Here is a 19756-nt window from a genome sequence, read left to right as displayed (position 1 = left end):
GTAATGGTGTCCCACGTGTGAATATCATTCGCCAAGTGTTTTTCAAGGGGGACAAAAGCCAAACACTGAGATCCATTGCATTAGGATTTCAGTTACTACTATATTTTATTTGTTCATATATAATCATAACATAATAAAGAAAAAATAGACTCTTGTTAATCACTAATAATAGTGATAGATGAAGCCTTGAAAAGATTGTCAGTTGCTTTCTCTATGGGCTGGGTCACAACTAAATGTGTCCAGAATAGTCAGCAATGATGCACCCTCTGATCATTTTAATTCAGACTGAGTGTGAAGTGCTGGAAAGTGCTATGATGATGAAGTAGGATTTATAACTGAAGCTAAAATATGAAATCTGTGGATGGGCTCCTAATAAGCAGTTGCTGTATTAAAGGTGTCCTATAAAAAGCTTTATTTTATTGAAGTCAATATTGCTCTTGAGATAAGTAAGCCTTATTTCCCTCACTTTTTGCTGAGATTTAAAGCATTTGAATTTTACTGGCCATATAAAGCACCTATAGAAATCATGAGCTGATATTATTTTAAATATTTATTGAGTTACTTGTTTTATGCCTGTCTTCTTTTCTAGAAAGTAAACCCCATGAAGACCATGATTTCATGTTTACATTTTTATCTATAGTACCTACAACAGGATAACCCCTGACACAAAGTGGACCGTCAATAATGTGTTGAATAATGTGTTCCTGCATTTTCCTAGGAAAAGTCAGCATTACATTCTCATGGTCTCGGAACCAGGTACCCCAATAGTGAAAGTGAAAGTTGTTCAGTCATGTCCGACTCTTTGTGACTCCATGGACTGTATAGGCCAAAATACTGGTGTGGGTAGCCTTTCTCTTCTCCAGGGGATCTTCCCAACCCAGGGATCAAACCCAGGTCTCCCGCATTGCAGGCAGATTCTTCACCAGCTGAGCCCCAGTAGTATTCTCCATATCTTATCTTTTACAGAGCTGTTCGAGAGAGGTTGACAGATGTAGAAAAATCTGATACCATTTTCATTAGCCAACATAATCTTTCTGGTTTCTTGAATTATTTGGCAAAGAGAAAGCACAGGTTGAACTAGTTAGAAAAGATAAAGGATTCCTTTTTTGCATTTTGAAGGCTGGGGCTTTTACACATGGTTTCAAAGTTGATTGAGCACGTAAAGCTCAATGAAGACCAATCCTGCAAAAGCAAAGGAACCCTATCTGTTGAGTACCCCACGTGTGAACACACCACACCATAACCATGTGGAAATAATAGCCTATATCGGCAACACAGACTGCTACTTAATGAGAGCAGTGCCATTGTTCTTGCAAGTCTAATTTGGTCAACATCTAACAGTGCTGACTCATCAGAACTGAAAATCCAATAATAAATCACCACTGTGATTTAGCACTAATGCTGGAATTCACATCACGAACGATGTGACAGCATCAGCTGAAACTCAAACAGGTCGCTGAAAGGTGCATTTCATCAGCAAGCAATTTAATTCATATCAAAGGAATTTTACTCCAAGTGAGTGGCAACTGGTTACTTTTGAGAGCAGTTAACTGTTGGGGGAAATGAGTTGTTTTAGTTTCCCATAAAAAGGTAATAATCTATAATCCTGGATGTTTTAAAAGTCTTTTCCTCAAATTCCAGAGCAAACAATATGAAATAACAACCCAATATCTTTGTATCTTAATCACGTTCGGTAACGAAGCCCTTTAGATAATTGGCACTGCTTCTGTAGTAGGCCAAACTTTCTTTCAAGTTACAAATACTCAAAAAAGGTTTACATTATAAGGGGCTGCTGTGGAGATGTGCAGATTTAGTTTGTAAGTACAAAGTGAACATGCAAATTGCCTTATCTTGTGGGATTCACAAACAACCGTCATTCAGATTGATTTAATACTTGGCTTTTTATCTTTAAAAGTGTTAATTAGAAAATAGGGACAGTTCTCTGAACACTTAAGAGTAATAAATAGATCAAAACAACATCCATGCTTCTGTGATGGAACTTCTGAAGGCTTTGTAAAGGGATTAATACAATTGTCGAAAAAGACCACAGTATACATATTTAATAGTGTAACCAAGCTACAGTTGCATTTTCAGGACTTCGTTGTTAAGTTTTTCAAAATTCGCTATCACAAAAAGCTAAGATTTTGGACAAGATTGTTCAAGATTTTGAAGATACTATTTTATTTTAATTTTTCCACCTTGGACCTCCAAATGCACTCTTCTGAAGATGCTAAGCCCACAAGATCGGAAGTTATTTTTATTTTTATTTTTTAATTTATTTTTTATTTTACTTTACAATTCTGTATTGGTTTTGCCATACATTGACATGAATCCCCCACGGGTGTACATGTGTTCCCAAACATGAACCCCCCGGAAGTTATTTTTAAAAAATGGGCTGTAGAGTTGCACAAAGTGAAATATCAAGGGAAAAAAATTATGATTTGTCCATTTTCCTTTGGATGAAAACCATAAAATGCTTTGCTGAGAGTTTGTTTCTATTTTGCAATTTCTCTATAATCTGACAGTTAAATGCATGTGCTCAGAAGTCAGTTTTGGCTCTGCCACCACCTGGCTCAGTGACTTCAGGCAAGGAGCGTTATGTCTCTGTGCTTTGGTTCATCTGTAAAATGTGCAAAATCTGAGTCCTTTTCTTCTATGGTCTTCTGGTGGAGATCAAATAAAATAGCATTGAGTGGTGCCTGGCACTTGAGTAAGCACTCTGTAAGTTATGATAATTAAGGTATTTGCTAATGAATCTAAATGGTGATTTATCACCAGCCTTATTTACATGGTTATCCTATCACCAGCACTAAAAATACTTGTGAATGCCTCTTCAGATTTATGAAGAAGGCACAGTACAGGGTAGGGGCCCTTGGTTTCTGTATCTCCAGGGAGCTTAACTTTCCCTCCTCTTCAAGAGGTGGACTCAGGGGTCAAGCCATCCACTGAACCACTTCCTTTCTAGTGCCTCTATTTGAGTTCTATTACCGTGTATGTGTATACTCAGTTGCTTCAGTCATGTCCAACTCTTTGCCACCCCATGGACTGTAGCCTGCCAGGCTCCTCTGTCCAAGGGATTCTCCAGGCAAGAATACTGGAGTAGGTTGCCATGCCCTCCTCCAGGAGATCTTCCCGACCCAGGAATCAAACCCAAGTTTTTATGTCTCCTGCAAATTGGCAGGCGGGTCTTTTTTTTTTTTTAACCATTAGCATCACCTGGGAAGCCTGTTTTATTACTACTTTATCTTAATTCAATATTTTGATTTTACTAATAATACATTACAGGTTGTAAAATATTTAAAAAATATAAAACATCATACAACAAAATTAGCCAGAAAAACAGGTTTTTTTAAAAATAAAATTCTATCATTCCAGAAATTTTCTTTGCATCTTGTCTTTTTCCCTCTTTTTATGCATTCATTTCTTTAAACTTTTTTCTATGACCTCTTTCAATTTTTTACCCTTTGTGTTTCATTTTCCTGACCACATCTTCCAAGTTCGGACTACACATGAACTCTTTTGAAGTGGAGACTCATCCCCACACAGGCCTCCAGCCCCTCGAATTGTGAATGTCCCCTTAGTCTCCAGTCAAATGGCCCCTCCCTTTTCCTTCTCTGCCTGATGGTCAGTCACACATCTGGCTGCATTCCCAAAACAGTTTAACTTCCTCCTCTGCTTCCACCAACCATGAATCTTTTTCATTCATTGTCTTACCTACTCTTCCTTGAAGATGACAGATGGATAGTACAAGGAAAAGTTATAAGCTCTCATGGTTGGAGGTCACATGAGTTTCCATTATTCACCCTCACCTGAGTCCTTTCTTTCATTTATTTCAACTGCACTGAGCTTGTCTGAACACACTTCAAGGCCTGGTGATATAATAGTTAGTACTATATATACATTATCTTATTGAGTTATTTCATTAATCCCTTACTTTCTTAGGCTAATCACAAGGGAACCATTATCCTCATTTGGCAGATGAGGAAATACGTTTAGAGGGATTAAGAAGTTGGTCCAAGGTTCCATCACCTAGAAAGTGGCTGAGCCAGAAATTGGAACCAGCCTGATTTGCCAAGGTTTTAGCCACTGTGCTGAGCAGTCTCTCCTGGGCTTACTGTACCCTGGCCCTTCCTCTGATGAATAACAGTCTAGCCCAGGATCCCCTGGGATGCGCCCACCACAAACAAATAGAACTATTTGGGAATCACTATCATAAAGACCATTCTAGTAAGACCTCTCCATAGTGGACAATAAGGTTGAGTGACTGATGAAGATTTCCTATAGGAGAAGGAAGTTGTACTAGCTATCCACTAGGAATAACTTTTAAAAATTTAATCACTTTTTAAAATTTAAGATTCTAAAAGGGGGAAAAAGAGCACTCTTGTAAAGTCACTGGAATAAATTTACATTAAAAAAAGATACACAGTAGATCTGACTTTGCCTGTCCAGGGCTAGACTATGGACTAAGGTAGTGGTCCTAGCAATGGAGAGACTATTTCCTCCAAAAATACTTGTGAACCGTGAGAGAAATAGCAACAGAATGCATATTTGGGTAATCTGTCAAAAGTGATCTTTTGTTTGGGAGGTTAAGAGTATCATCCATGGTCACTATGAAAGAACATATGCCACCAAAGACCTCTGGACTGGGATGACTGGGTAAGACTACAGTTTACCTGGGAAGGTAGTGAAAAGGTCACTGGCATGGGCTGTGTGACTGTGGGAGAAAGTCATGTTCATGCTGAGGACTGTGGGAACCATGTTTGATTCCTTGAAGACTGGTTGTGACACAGCAGACACAGTCTCATACCCAGCACAATGACTTTAAGTTCACCTGATGGACTAGATGTTTACAATCCCTACTCTTAGCACATCTCTGCTGCTTTACTCCGCATCTGCATTCTATTTTCTTTGCATAGTGCTCTGGCTACACTCGTGGGTGCCAAGTTTCTCAACAAACTGTCTGTCTCCTGGCCCTCCATTTGTCTTCAGGTTGTCAATTGCAATTTTGATCACAGTTGAGTTTTATTTCACACAGCTGTCCTTTCAGTGGTATGAACTGGTCTTCAGTGATTCTCTTCTCCCCCCACCCCAACACCCTCTTTATTTTTCAGTCTAACATCTTAGCTGCTACATTCTCTCACCACCTGTTTTGTCTCCAGTCAAAGTTGTTTTATTCCAGACAGACATGGACAGCCTGGTTGCAACTTTGCTAGTATTAATGGAAAGAAAAAAATTACCTGTGATCTTCTCATAAGTCATAGAAAAAGTATAAAAAGCATGGGCAAGTGTAATTTATCACCCTGAGCAAGTGGGCATGTGATTACTTGCAAGGCTGGTTTTAGTTTAAAGCATTGTTTTCTATTTTGATCCTTAAACATTTTCCCTGTATAGAAGTTTTGGAGAATTTGGCCCATTTGTAAGTGCTTGGTGTTGGTGTTACTTCTGCAAAGTCACGTGCACATTATTTTGGTGATGTTTTAAGTACCTCCAACTTAGCCAGAGGGGTCTGCTTGAGCTTCTATTCCAGTTCTTCTTGGCTAGCATATTGGCACTGAAGTTTTTGTTGTTGCTCAGTAAACTATAGTGCAGGATGAAGTATACTAACAAATAGTCTTTAGGCAATTTAAACCCAAACAACTTTTGCACAATTAGATATTAATTCTCTTTGGTGCTATCACTATTGCTGGCATACACTGTGGTCATCACATTATGTTCATTTTTGTGTTCATTTAAGGGCTTTTCTTGTGGTTCAGCTGGTAAAGAATCTGCCTGCAATGTGGGAGACCTGGGTTCAGTCCCTGCATTGGGAAGATCCCCTGGAGAAGGGAAAGGCTACCCACTCCAGTATTCTGGCCTGGGGAATTCCATGGACTGTATAGTCTATGGAGTCACAAAGAGTCAGACACAACTGAGTGACTTTCACTTTCACTTAAGGAAAACACTAAATTAATTTTTTAATATTTTTATATTTAATTTGTCTGGATTTCAAAACTTGTCCTTCCCTTTCCATCTGTAATGCCTTAATCCTTTCATTAGCCTGAAGGCATTTCTTCTTTAAAAGTTTGGATAGTTCTGGGATTGAACACTGGAAGCTATGAAGAGTGATTTTTCTCATCAAGGCATTTTGATTTCATTGAAACCTCTATTTGAAGTAGGGCAGGCTCTTACTTGAGAGGATTTCTCAGCTTAGCTATTCTGGGCATGATCTAACATGGTCACTGATCCTCACCCCACTCATTATCCTTCAGGTCTAGCAACCACCACACTTTGAATGCACTTCCTTGAAAAAATTTAGGGGAAAGAAATTGATTGGCCGTTCTTGGCTAATGGTTTCTGTTACTGGTTGTATCAGTACATATTCTTATGCAGAAAATAGCCTAAGGCTATTTCCCATGCAGGGACTATGATCAGGACAATTTCAGCTAAAATTGAGCATGACAAACTAACTAACCAACATATTCTGCATAGAGGGTCAGATTTTAGTTATCTGAATCAATGCATGGTAGTATTGCTCTGCTTCTTCCAACAGTCACTCCTTTTGGTTCTGGAGATAATCTTATATCAAACAGATATAAATAATGAAGCTGCTTTGATACAAATGAATTCAAGAGACCTCCAATGCTGTTAAGTTTCTCTGTCCCATCTTTTTCTACCTTTAGAATTTCTCTTTCTCCCAGCTTATATGGAGGATGGATTGAATTAACCAGTAACTAGATTTAGCATATGTGTGTATGTTTAGGTACTAAGTCAGGTCCAACTCTTTTGCAACCCCATGAACTGTTACCTGCCAGGCTCCTCTGTCCATGGGATTTCTTCGGTAAGAATACTGAAGTGGGTTGCCATTTCCTCCTCCAGGTGGTCTTTCCAACCTAGAGATCAAACCTGAGTTTCTTGCACTGGCAGGTGGATTCTTTACCACTGAGCCAACAGGAAGCCTCAACTGAGCATACTAGCCCCTGAAGACCGGCATTTTGTTTCTAAGCTTCCTGTATGACTCCCTTAATTTCTACACTCCGGAAATTAATTAAGTAGCAAAAGATTGGCTCCTATTGGGCTCTTGGTGCATTTGGAATAAAAGTGAATGAAGATGGTGGTAATGTCAACTAAGTTGTTAAACATGCAATATTCTTAAATAAACAAATTTATTAAGCACTTACTTCATGACTTCCTGAGTGGTCCAGTGGCTAAGAATCTGCCTGCAATGCAGGGGACACAGGTTTGATCCCTGGTCCCAGAAAATTCCACATGCCCAGGGACAACTAAGGCCATGCACCACAACTGCCAAGCCTGTTCTCTCACGCTCCTGCTCCTCAAGGAGAAGCCACCGCAAGGAGAAGCCCAAGCACCGCCACAAAGAGCAGCCCCCACTCACCACAGCTAGAGAAAGCATGTGCCCGGCAGTGAAGACCCAGTGCAGCCAAAAATAAATAATTAAAAAAAATAAAAAGCACTGAGTACATGTAAGATTGTGTTCTAGACAATCTGGTAGCAGGGAATTCAGTATGAGTCCTGCTGTTACAGGTGACCTAGAGCAACAGTGGATCTAGAACACAGGAATTATCCTCCAGAATGGCTGGTCAGTTGGCAACTTCCCTGTGGCTCAGACTGTAAAGGGTTTGTCTGCAATGCAGGAGACCTGGATTCGATCCCTGGGTCAGGAAGATCCCCTGGAGAAGGGAATGGCTACCCTCTCCAGAATTTTTGCCTGGAGAATTCCATGAACAAAGGAGCCTCACCGGCTACAAGTCCACAGGGTTGCAAAGACACAACTGAGCAGCTAAAGCTCACTCACTCCCTTTGGAAAGATTTATTGCAGTGAAGATCTGGGTCACTGTTCTGCAGGCTTGAATCTTACTGAAGGTAGTAGAGCAGGCCAACCCCTTTCAAATGACATAGTGCCCTGTTCATAGCTGCTTTGGAACAGACGTCCAGAGATGGCTGTGGGCTTCTGGCAAACTACGAGCATCTGCCTTCTCTATTGGTGCTATGTTGTTTCACATGTCCCTCTTGGGCAAATGCATGTTAATTGAAAACAATGACACAATTGGGACTCAGTATCCTAAGAGTTGGAGATGTAGTTCCTCAAGATATAGTAAAATAAAGTAGATCAATTTTAAGTTCTTTAAGACACAGACATTTCTATATTGTTTGCATTTTATTTTCTGAATTTCTTCATTTAAAATCCTGAACAAAATTACCTTTGTTATATAATCATACAATTATAGTCTTTTCTTGAAGGCATGCTAAGTTCATTTCTATCCTGGAAAAAGAGAACTGTAGAAATCTGGATTCTTTCTTTGCCTCTTATTATAGGATATAGGAGCCTAGTAAAATGCTAATAATATTTTAGTAGGAGAATATGGCACCTTTTATGGCTTAGCTACATTTAGGTGAAGTCATTGCTCCACATGACAACATGAGTTAAGATGAAATACACTCATTAAAAAACAAATTCCATCATGTCATGGGTAACTTGTGATCTCTAGCTTTGGAGTGTTAAGCCTTGCAGATCATGCCGGGGCCTACATGAAGTCTGTTATTAATAATAAGAATAAATTCCACCTCACTCCTTAGGTGGCACACTCACATCACCAGTCAACAGCTCAACACACTCTTTAGTAACAGAGGAAGAGAGAACCAGCACATTCTAATGATTTGAATAATTGTTTGGAAACTTGATAATGTGTTAACATTCATTTGCTGAAAAGTGGGCCAATGATGGTAAGTGATTTCCTCTTAAGATGTGTGTTTGCCTATTGATACATATCTGTGGTTGGTAAGCCCCTTGGTTAGAAGGCTGTGTCAATGAAGCTCAGATCCTGGGCTTTTCCCCATGTGGCCTGTCAGCTTGTCTTTTTCAAGGGTCACATTTTCATCTTTGACCCCAGACTGCTGTTACACATGTGTTTACTATTGGCCAGTAAGGAGATGAGATCTGAGATCATGTGTTACTTAAATCTGTCACCTTCCAGGAGAAAACAACTTGTAGCACACAGTCTCTGTGGGTGGTTCTGTACCATCACCTCACGGGCCATGTCTCTGGGCTGTACAAACGGACAGGTCCAGATATAAAGACAGATACCCCAGCGACAGCTACTAGTCATATCATCAATGGACATTCATCTGGAGGAAGACCATGATGAAACAGTGAGTTGTTTGCATCAAAGATTAGTCTAAAGACAGCTGTAGATTTATTATTTTAAAATCTCTGGATGAGGGGATTGGATTAGATAAACTTTAAAGTCCTTCCAGCTCTAAGTCCTTCCAGCTCCCTGCAGTCTCCAAGTGCATTGATTAACATACATAATGTAAAACAATGTAGTTTTGTAAAGCAAAATTGGCAGGAAGAGAATATTTTCTCAAGAAAAACTACTTTCTGAGAGTCTTCCCTTCAAGCTACCAAAAAAAGGTGATCAAGTAGAGCTCAAAAATAATTTCTGGGCTTACACTGAAAATTCTTTTATCTGGAACAGATTATTTCATTCCACAATTAGAAATGAGATCCAAAATGCAAATATTACTGAGAGAGATAGCACATTGCCTCATATTCACACTATGGTGTTAACAACTGCTATAAGAGCCATTTTACAGAATAAGTTTGAGAGGGAGAAGCATACCTTATTCAAATATATGAAGATGATTTTACAAATCATATCCTATTTTATTCCAGTCCTAATTCTGCCAACCCTTCTGGGTATGTAACAGTTTTAAAGACTTGAAGTGCTTCAAAATTTGAAGAGGGGGAAAAAGTGGAAACAGCTTAAATGAGAATGTAACTCTTAGATTTTCACCAAATGCACTTTTATAGTTTTCCAGTTTGTTTCTTGAGAAAGGGTGAAAATTTTTGGAATTAAATGTACAATAAAATACCAAATATATACCAGTTCTTTAAAGATTTGCAGCTCGATTTTCCTGAACTATCTTAGCTTGGATCAAGTCTCTCACATCTGAATTGGTGAGACATGCTATTTACTGTCCTATTGACCAGAAGGAAATCTGTGAAATCAATGTTTGAAGATCTATCCCATTTGGAGTTCAATTTAGTCTTGTCAGAATGTTATTTGGAGAGTAATAAAGCAAAATTAAGTAGGAGAAAAATGTATTTGTAAATCAACTAAATTTCGTGGCTGCAGAATTTTTGTTTCCTATTGTCCCTGTACATGGAACAAGAGACTCAGGGCTCCACATGTGGCCCAGGGATGCAGGTTGGATATATGAGTTCTGTATTCTTGACGTGAGAGTTAAAAAAGGGACTTCTCTGGTGGTCCAGTGGTTAAGATTTCCTGCTCCCAATGCAGGAAGCCCAGGCTTGATCTGTGGCCAGGGAACGAGATCCCACATACTGCAGCTGAAGATTCCACTTTGCATGTGTGCTTTGTCACTCAGTTGCGTCTGACTCTTTGTGAACCCATGGACTGCAGCCCACCAGGCTCCTCTGTTCATGAGGATTCTCCAGGCAAGAATACTGGAGCCGGTTGCCATGCTCAGGGGATCCTCCCAACCCAGGGATTGAACCCAGGTCTCCTGCATTGCAGATGGGTTCTTTATCAGCTGAACTACCAGGGAAGCCCAAAGATGCTACATACTGCAACAAAGATCAAAGATCGCATAACTAAGGCCTGGCACAGTCAAATAAATAAATAAATATTAAAAAAAAAAAAAAAAGCCAAACCAACAGTTCCAAAGAGACACAATTACATTTTGCCCTGGAGGCCCTATCACAGGGCCAGGGTGGTTACTCCATAGGGGTGACAACATGCAGATGCTGGTCTTCCTGGACAGCTGGTTGGATACATGCGACTCTGGAAGTCATTTAAATAGGAATTGCAATCAGAGAATAAGTCTAGGTGCTTTGCAAAGAACATTTTCCTCTGCTGTAGCTGAAAAAGATTAGTCATTTGTCTATATTGCCCAAGAAGTGTCAGGTCCCTTGAACAGTGATGAGAGCAAACACTTCTTACCTGGCTCCACTGCACCTCCTGTTACTGTTTTATGGGGGCAAGTTGTGTCTTTTTCTCTCTGTGAAGCTTAGACGAGCCAAGGCTAGCAGTCTCCCTCTCAGTGACCTCCGCGCCAGCCTCACTTGGTGCCAGTGTTTCGGGTTCCCCATCCCTTCCCTCAACCTTGCCACTAGGATGCCTGCTGGACCCTCCTCTGGCAAGAGCTATAGTTACTCTTGACCCATCTAAGGCCTTTTAGGTTGTAGAATCTCTTCATCGAAAAATTTTTGTTTATCTGTTCAATGTTAGGTGACCAAACCTTTGAACAATTGATATTCTTTCTCCCCTCATAACTATAAACTGGAAACTTCACTCATGTGGTATGGTGTATTGGAAGACCAGCCTTTCATTCTTTTTAACTTCCCATACAATCAAAAGAACCTAATGAATTCAAGTTGCCTGTAACATTTTGTATGTTTCTGAGTTGAAACTGAATTCCCAAACAATCACGTGAACAATAATGAAATTCAGGCAGAGTCTCTATTTTCCTGTTGTTAGAAAAGAGACTCTTATGGTGAACTCCTGGGTTCTAAGATAACATAATATTTTTAAGATAACATAAAATTTAGCACTTATCAACTGCATTTAGCATGCAAATTGTTTCAAAGTCCCTGAAGAAATGCAATGGCTGAACTGAGTTTGATTGGGAATACAACTTATAGATTTATATAACACTTGGATTCTCCGATGTTAAAAACTGTACTCTATAGATTACAGTTTAAATGTGTAGATGATACTATAAGACAATGAGTCTCTTATAACTCTACTTGAGAATTTAGGTACAATAAGCAGAACATAATTATTCCAGTTGGAATTTGGCCAGAAGCTGGGGATTAAAAACCCTTAGTGTTATGAAAAGTTTCATGGGATATTTAATGACTAGACATAGCCAGAAGCTTAGATTTATGACATCCAAAAATAGTACCCCTAGCAGGATTAGTCCACTCAGGTCATGCTGGGGCACAGTTTGGGCAATAGTCAAAAAACCACATTTATTGAATCATAAACATAATTTCTAGCAGCTCCGGGTTGGGAATTTGTATTCAAGTACTACTTACCAACTTTTAGCAGCTTCCTTGGATGTAGCATCCTACTGGCACTCAATAAAAGCACCGTAATACGGAAAATGTCAGGTAGGCTTGAATGATAATGATGGTAGTTAGTGTAGGAGGACAATGACCAAACCTGACTCTACAAGCCATGGATTGAGATGGCTCCAGATGTGATGTGATTTCAAAGGCCATGGAAAGACACAAAATGCCACAGTTAAGTTTGAATTGTTTGTGCATGCCATTTCACAAATATGATTTTATTTTTTTTAATTAACGCTCAACCCCTATTTTGAAGCAAATATACTTGAAATATACTTGAATACGTGGGCCTGCGTTATTGTTTAAATCACAGCGTAACACGAGCTTTTCCTACTCTAAGGAATCTTGCTAGACCAAAGAGTAAAGAATCTTTAAGGATAAAGATATTGGATGAGTGAACCACTAAGGGAGGGAAATTTTATAGAAAAGAGAGTATAGGGTCAAAGAAGACCAGCCTCATTGTTATGGGCTGGACTGTGTTCCATCTCCCCACACCACTATCCTCACATTCATATGTGGAAGCTGTAATCCCCATTATTTCAGAATAAGACTGAATTTGGAGATAGAGTTTTTAAAGAGGAAATTAAACCAATCTACCTGGCATCCTTTAAAGAAGAGGAAATTGGAAACACAGAGAGACCAAGGGTGTGCTTGAGCAGATAAAGGACAGTGTGAGGATATGGCAAGAAGGAGACAACATGCAAGCTAAGGCGAGAGGCCCCTGAAAAAATCAATGCTGCGGTCAACTTCATCTTGGACTTTCTAGCTCCCAGAGCTGTGAGAAAATAAATTTCGATTGTTTAAACCACCCCCTCTGTGGTATTTCATGATGGCAACCCCAGCAACATAAAGCACTCACCCCTTTTCAGTAGAAAGGCATCGAGACAGCTAGTTAAATTTCTCAGCTTCTTTGAGGCTGACGCTTTCACTGGAAGTGGCTCTTCTCTTTCTTGGATCTTTCTAGCTCCAGGGAAAACCCTGTGCATCAGGTCTATCACCTGAGGTTGATTTTGCAAAGCATGTTTTAAATTCAAGACATTATCTGGACATTCATAATACGCTGGAATGAAGAGAGGTGCAAAGCACAAGTTCAGCTGGGAAAGGCTAATGCTGGGTCTGACTAAACTGTTATCAAGATGGAGTCAGAGCAGTCATTGTTTGCTGGTAGCCATGGAGGGTTGGCCAAACTTCCACATTAAAAATGAGATGCCTGTATTTTTGCTACTTAAAAACCATGGGCAATTCTCCAGGATGGTCCTCTGTTGGGCATTTCTGATGTATTAAATGAATTTTGGTGAGAGGATTTCAAAATAGGCTTTGGGGGCTATAATAACCTTGCCATCAGCAGGCAATGAAGGGCCTCCAGCATTAATATTATTTAATGTAAATGCAAAGTAACTGCAATTACAGCAATTCAGAGTATTCATGTTCAAACCAGGATTAATTGTTAATAATAAAACTGTAGCCTTTTAAAAATGCAACATTGATGTTCTCCTTGTAGAACCTGGGAGTCTGGAGGGCAAGGATAATTTATACTTTGCCAAATCACTGAGAGAAAATTCCAACTATGTGGAAATGTAAATATTCAGTATTATAAAGGATAATTAAGGATAGGCTAAATATTTACCCAGTTCCCTTCTTTTTAAATCACAAATAAGATTTCTTTTGTTGGCTCAAGCTTTCCTGAGAGAAGACTGGCTAAAAAAAGAAGAGAATATCTTTCTTTTCTTAACCAAAATATATCTTACAAATCATATGAAATCTAGCTCCCTTTCATTACTGACTTTGAAATTTATTTTACAATTATTTCATTTTACTAAGACACTGCAAATGAAATTTAGTATGTGTTGCATCAAAAATATCAAAGATATAATGTTGCATATGAACACAAAAACATAATTTTAGCAGCAAATTAACTGACAGTTTAGAATGTAAACAAATTATTTAGAGAATATTTGCAGAAGGTTAGAAGTGTGCAGACATTCAAATGTTCAAAGGACCCTGAATTGTCATCATTTTAAAAGAACCTTCCAGCAAATGCACAAGTAAACAACTATACTGTGGGAGAATTGTCATATAGAGAGCTTCATGTAAAGCTTTTCCTTTTGGTAGTTATTTTCTTTCCTCTTTATTCTTCCCTTGATTATTTTCTCAGTTTCAAAGGAAATATGATTTCTGAGAAGGAATTTTCTAAATAAAAAGATTTGATCTGTCATAGTCCAGGCAGGAAAACAAAAAAATATTCTAGGTATTTCAAAGACAGGCAACTTAATACAGTGAGTTGGTTACATAGATGATGAAAGTGTTGGCAAGGAGCTGGTAAGGTGATCTAGAAATTAGAAATAGTAGGAAGTTACTACTACCCCAAGATTGAAAGGACACAAGGAGGAGGCATTTCTTTCAGAGTTCAGAGATGAGGACCATAGCTGGGGAACTAGAACCCAGGTGGGGACTCTCCTATTGGAGCTATGAGCATGGAGGGAGGAGGGATTGCTCCAATGCAGTAGAATCACAGTGAAGGTAGGATCATTGCCAAGGGTGGATACAAGAGCAGGGATAAAAAAAAATACTCTGACTCCTCCAGGATTCTGCCAGTGTCTCCCCTTGGCCAAATCGACCAAAATCCAGTTGGCAGAGCAGACCAGGAAATATAGTTTCCAGAAATACAGAGCAGAGCAGGGAAAGGGTAGCGTATGGATCAAGAGCAAGTTGGCAAATGATTTGCACACACAAAATGGAATTACTTTTGTAAGTTTCTCTTTGCTTAGTTTCATGTGGTTCCCTCAAGCCATGGGACCATACAATGAAAATCACTTTGGAACCCTATGACAATCATAGGTTTTTTTTCCCTATGAGATATTTAATGAAATAAGTAAAGTTCTTCTGGGCCTCAGAATCGTTAACTCACCGAACCACTAATACAGTAGTTGAGATGTGGGAAAAAGAGGCCCCCAAATCTAAAATGGTACCTGTGACTGATATTTGAGATTCAGACCCAGACACTGAATATCATTCTTCAGAATACCAGCTCTCAACTTGTTACATGACATTTCAACTTTAGCAATTTTCTACTAATGAACTCCTTTATTTCTGCCTGTCTCATTAGGACACTCCATGCTTTCCAGAAATGCAAGTGAAGTTTAATAGAGATAAAGCCATTCCACAGGCACTGCTATGATCAAGAAGCTACAATCAATCTTGTTTTCTTCAAGCATGTCATAAAAAGACCCTTTTCCTTCTGATTAGCATTCTTGAACACAGTACAAGCTGATGACTTGCTTGAAGTCATTCACTGTAGGGATACAGCACCTACTGCACGTGATAAAACGACATAAGGCATATGAACTGCTCATTACAATCTAATTAGTTTGGGCTTTTCATTTCATTTTATGTCCTGAATTGAACCTGATTCAATATGATTCTGAGCTGGAGTTCATCATATCTTCTCCCTGGCAGTGCAAGTTCATGGTGTTTGCTTGCTAGATTCCATGCTTAGAGAAATGGTTCCTCTTTTTTTAGGCTAGAAAGAAGACCATTAGTATAAAATGACTGAAACCTTTGCTATTAAATAATCTTCTGTAAGAGATTTCCATTTGACCCAGCACAGTTGTCGAAGAATTTCAAGAAGGTTTGACCATTTTAATAAGCTGACTGAAGTAATTCATGGGTTCAATTCCTTGTAATTCAGTGGAACAGTAGTTTTAGCCCTTGGGTTGCACTCCAAATAATGACTAAACAAAAAAGAAAAACTTGGGTTAGTTTTTCTAACAAACTCAATGATAAAGGAGGCTTCTTGAGGGCAAGATTTTGAGAGCCTTCCATTTTGGGGTTGTTTCTAACTCTAACGTTCTTCTGTGTCTCAAACTAGTAAACAGATTGTATAGGTAGACTAAGTACATATCTATTTATCTGATTTTAATATTTTATGGGTCATAAGAAAAGGATAACTGGAATTTTTATGGAAGATATATACTCTGTCCTCTCTGTGTCTTTAATTTTGGCATGAGGGAGATTCAGATATCTGCTTTTTTTGATTTCTTAATAGGACAGTCATAGTATCCATCAGATTCAGTAATTCATTTTTAATTTGAAAAATCATTTAATATGGGTAATGTTAATTAATACTCATAAGCATATTTTCTTGCTACTCAAATGAGCTTTAAAAATGTGTTGTATCATCCAGAAAGCAAATGTTGTATTTTCTGTTCATCCTATAAAATACCTTAGGGCTTTGCCAAAACATAGCCCTTTGGTTTCATGTGTGTGACTGCCCTGTAGATGAGGTCTTCTGGAACCTGATTAACAAAATCATTTTGGATAAAGTAGATTTCCTCCACATTTCTAAGTTCAACCTGTAAATAATAATAGAAAGAAATAGTCCTACATACCCCAGAACTTTGCTGATACGATATAGTTAGATGATAGATGTACAATGCTTAGAATTGTGTCTTTCACAAAATACATGTTCACCCTGTTGGCTCCTTTCCCACCTCCCTGTTTTGGAGCAATATAATTTAATCAAATTCCTATCCTAAACGACATCATGCAACTCCATGTGGTTTTGTTGATCTAATTCCTAAATCACCAATGCTCTGCCCAAAATACTTCTGTCATGGTTAAGAGGTTTACTTTAATTCAACTAAAACATTTTATTGGGGTATAAAAACAGATAACTAATGAGAAACTACTGCAAGCACAGGGAACTCCACTCAGTACTCTGTGGTGACCTAAATGGGAAAGAAATCCAAAAAGAGGGAATATATGTGTACATATTCACTGATTCATTTTGCTATACAGCAGAAACTAACACAACATTGTAAAGCAACACTAATTTAACTCAATTTTTATTTCATAACTGGGGACCATCATTTATGTCACCAGTGAACTGAGATTTACCATTGATTGGGTATTTTGAGTGTATTACATATAAGCCATTTTTTCACCCCCTAAAGTTTATAAAAATGGTTACATTTTAATAATGTTCCCTTATCCTCTTGGAAAAGAAACTAACCTAGGTGAATATCTGTTTTGTTTATTTAAGTTTTGTATCTAACTGGTAGTTCTTTATTTCTGCAATAATTTGTTGAAAGCTTTTGGTTAGATAGAATATAACCTTTAATTCAGCTATTGTTAGCACTTTTGTATGCCAGAGAGAGGTTCTGAAATTTTCAGTAGGCCGTGGACTCTTAATGGGGACTCTTAATTGTTCCCTTAGTACTCCAGAGCCATCGTGACATCTGAGTTATACACATTTCTTATGTATAACCTTCAGCTCAACATTGAAGTCAGGCATAAGGCATTAGTCCCACACTTTGCATAAGAAGAGGAAGTGAGGGTTTTGTTTTTTTTTTTTTTACTTACATTGTCAAGGATTCTTAAGGGATTAGTCTTGGTTAATTAGCAATTAGTAAAATGAGTATCAAGCTCCTGATAAAATATTGTTAGGAAAATTGGGAAACAGAAGGTTACCCAAGCCACTAACCTAATCTTTGGGGAAGAGGAGGAGGTAGGAAGAGAGGGAATCAAGGAGCTGGGGGTACCCAGAGCATGTCTGCTGCTCATGTCCTCCAGGATGTTATCCCAGTCATTCTCTTTCTACCCCGAAACACAGCTCTGAGGCTCCTGAGACTAGAAGAAACTCAGAAATTACGACTTGATTAAAGACTACTGAGATGTTCATATTGGAAACATAAAATGATATTATGAAAATAGATGTGCTCTTCTTTGTTTATAAAGGCAGCATGATTAACTTGCCATGCTGATGGAAGGTTTGGGCTGAACTGTCTACACTGATGGAAGATGTGAGTTTGCCATACGTGTGTTAAACTGTTTCAGTTGTGTCCAGTTCTTTGTAGCCTGCCAGGTTCTTCTGTCCATGGGATTCTCCAAGTAAGAATACTAGAGTGGATTGCCGTTTCCTCCTCCAGGGGATCTTCCCGACCCAGGGATCGAACCTGCGTCCTTTATGTCTCCTGCATTGTAGGCGGATTCTTTACCACTAGTGCCACCTGGGAGGGGTGCTGTCCATGCAGTGAAACAGATCTGAGCCACCTGGCAGACATGGTCTCGTAGCTGGTGACCCTGGTAACCTGAGTGGGATGAGCACAATGAACATCACATATTAATTGACATGGGCCCTCATCCATGTGTTAAGGATATGCAGGTAGTGTTCTTCACACTTCCATACAGCTGAGAGAGTGAAATAAAATGTTTACAGGGCATTGGCCAGTTCCAATGAATGAACTGTGGTTTGAGGACATAGAGGAGCTGTTTTCTCTGACACTATAGTTTTTACTTGTGGACTCTGTTAAACTAGGAGGTCCCTTCCTAAATTGCTTTGCTCACATTTTCTTCCAAGAGACTGAATTTGGGGGAAACATTGAGAAATGAAGTAAATTAGGAAACACATTATAGATTAACAGTTGATAAGTGGAATAAGCATTTTTCTTCAGTTGTTTTAGATATTTTTGGCCACACTTTGATTAAATTTGTTAGATATAACTATATGTATAATTAGAATGGTATGCTGAATTAAATGAGCCTCAAATGGTGATATTTTCATATCAAATTCTTCATCATCATCTTAATTCTAATTAAGTGGCAGATGAGTACAGGAAAAAACATGGATTTTTCAATGGAAGACCAGTGTGGCTTTGCATCTTGACTCTCCCACTTAATGGATTTAGTCATCTGATCTTATAACCTACATGGACCTCAATTTTCCTTCTCTATAAAATGGGACTAATGCTGTTTATATCTGAGAGTTGTTGTGTGTAGAAAAATAAAACAATGCGCACAAAAATAGGTGGGAAATAACACATTCTCAATATTATCCTCTTTCCTTTTCCTTTTTGTGCCTCATTTCTTCTTACACAACTGTGCTTACAGTTTTCCATGCACAGATTCTGTTTGGCTTCTTCACCAGTAGGGAATATTTTGAGAGGGTGGCAGAGATCTAAATATTAGTTGTTAAAAATTTTCACCCTAACCATGCCTTTCCATACTTAGAAGGCTCTAGTTTTCAACTTAAGATGATCCTAAATTCTGCGAGATTTGTTGAAATTGTGTTTCTATCTTGGTGGCTATAGCTACCCCATGATGAGTTTCAAGTGGTAGAAACATCAAATGAAAATGAGTTTAGGAATCTACTTTATAGACTGTTTATGTATATGTATTCACAAAAATAAAAATGAAGTGAGAAGGAAATGAAATATTATTGGTTGACTTAAAAGAGTTATCCTGTATATATGTCAAGTTTTAAAATCTGTGATAATTAGTGAGTCATTGTCTATAAAAACTTTACAAAGATTGTCAAGCTTATATAAATCACTTGTAAGAACAAGGATCTATGTGGTATCTATTGTACCTGGTTTAAAAATACCACTTCCAACATTATTCAAAAATATGGGTGTGTGTTCATTATTTCCTAGGGGCCATGTAAGCCCTCTCAAGAGATTATTTTTTCTAGGACACTGCCAGCCACTCAGCTATTGTATAAGCCGTGTTAGATAGTCCAACTGCCAAGTGCAAAGCTTGGGATGCCCAATTAGGCATTATGCAGCTGGAGAAGGTGGGTGATTTCCCCTCAAGAATTGTGCATCATTTCTGCAGCTGGAGTGCTTAAGTGGTCCATTGAACCAACAGCTGTGAGAATTCCATGCAGCT

Source organism: Oryx dammah, unplaced genomic scaffold (assembly GCF_014754425.2).
Source record: "Oryx dammah isolate SB20612 unplaced genomic scaffold, SCBI_Odam_1.1 HiC_scaffold_27, whole genome shotgun sequence".
NCBI classification, from domain to species: domain Eukaryota; kingdom Metazoa; phylum Chordata; class Mammalia; order Artiodactyla; family Bovidae; genus Oryx; species Oryx dammah.
This window is presented reverse-complemented; position numbering follows the sequence as displayed.